This window comes from Schistocerca americana, unplaced genomic scaffold (assembly GCF_021461395.2).
Source record: "Schistocerca americana isolate TAMUIC-IGC-003095 unplaced genomic scaffold, iqSchAmer2.1 HiC_scaffold_775, whole genome shotgun sequence".
NCBI lineage: Eukaryota > Metazoa > Arthropoda > Insecta > Orthoptera > Acrididae > Schistocerca > Schistocerca americana.
Window position 1 is genome coordinate 1 of NW_025726539.1, and position 1,415 is coordinate 1,415.

A 1,415-nucleotide genomic window follows, 5' to 3' on the forward strand; every position below is an offset into this window, starting at 1 on the left:
ACAATCGAAGGGCGGTATCCTTGCGGAGTACCGCCAGAGATGAAAAACCGCAGTGTCAGGGCCTAAATGCTTGCAGCATGTACGCTCCACATGTGGGGGTCACACACGGTGGTGCGGGCCGATATGGCAACAGGCGACCGTCGAAAACATCGCAAAAGCAAGTGCCGGAGGGAACGACAAAATACGAGAGCACTCGTCAACAGCCCAGTACCACCCTCCATGTCGAGGAGTAAACTGCGACTCCCATTTGAACGCCGCTAGCTGCCAGGCCAGTGGAGAAGCCGTGAGGCCGCCCCACAGCAGCGCCAGGCCGGCGCGAGCTATACTGGCGCGAGCTACACCTAGCCGAGTGCTTACATCGTCCACCGCCTACTGCATATGTGTGTGTGCGTGTGTACCACGTATTCTGCGTGCGTGCGGCGGCGACGACGACGACGTTCGCGAGGAGCTAAGGTTATAACTCCAAAAAATGTTATTAAAATTATCTGCGATAGGACCATAAGAGACGCTAACGAGGCATCCGAAGGCACTGTCCTGTGCCACCATAAATTACCAGCCTAGCGTAATGCGGCTGCAAGTGCGGTCCGGCTAACCGCAAAAAAAAAAAAAAAAAAAAAAAAATTATTAAGATAATCTTAAATTAATTAAAAGAAATCGTGGTGTGTAAGCAACTAACTACTGGGCACATCAACAACTACGACAAGTTTTGCTACCAGCGGAATATCTGATCACTGCAGAATGTTAACCCATTTCAGGCTGTGTTTTAATTAATATTAGGTGGGCCGATCCCGACGGTACTGCAATGCCGGGCCAACCAGCGACAGAGGTGGAGCAAGCCCCTAGCACTCCGTCATAAGCCAAAAATGAGTTTAATATTCTGGTCGTGCAATGCAGGACGTATCAGATATTAAGCTGATAAGAACAGATAGTACACTTTTTTCCCTCCTACCTCCCCTATAGCCCTACCTTTTCCTCTCCAAAAATGCCGCCATCCTCTAGTGTCGACGCAGCACGTAAAGCAGGGTGTTGTTAGCAGCAAGACTTATTGCCATAAACCGAAAATAAAAGCGGAGGCATACTCTGCTATGCCTCAGGGGGCGACGACACACTCCTCAGAAACACACTTCCCTCTGCAGGTGTGAGGCAAGTGATGATGTTAAAAACTAAATAGAAAGAAATAAATAAAGACAGAAATGAACGCAAAAAAAACCAGCGACGGTTGCATATTCAAACGAAACTGGCGAGATAATCCCATAGCCCATAGAATTAACGAAGTAATAATCCTCTAAGATAGATTATGTGTTTTCTAATTTTCCAATAATTTTTCATACAACGTTCACACAATTTCCATGTTACCAATTTCCATGTTATCAGTATCATAGAACAGTCTACTCTAGTGATGCCCAGAAGGCCAA

At 47.1% G+C, this 1,415-nt stretch overlaps 1 pseudogene; it reads right to left on the reverse strand.

The window, feature by feature from the left end:
• Positions 1 to 772: 772 nt before the first annotated feature.
• Positions 773 to 984, reverse strand: LOC124590792 (annotated as a pseudogene).
• Between the last annotated feature and the right edge of the window lie 431 nt (positions 985 to 1,415).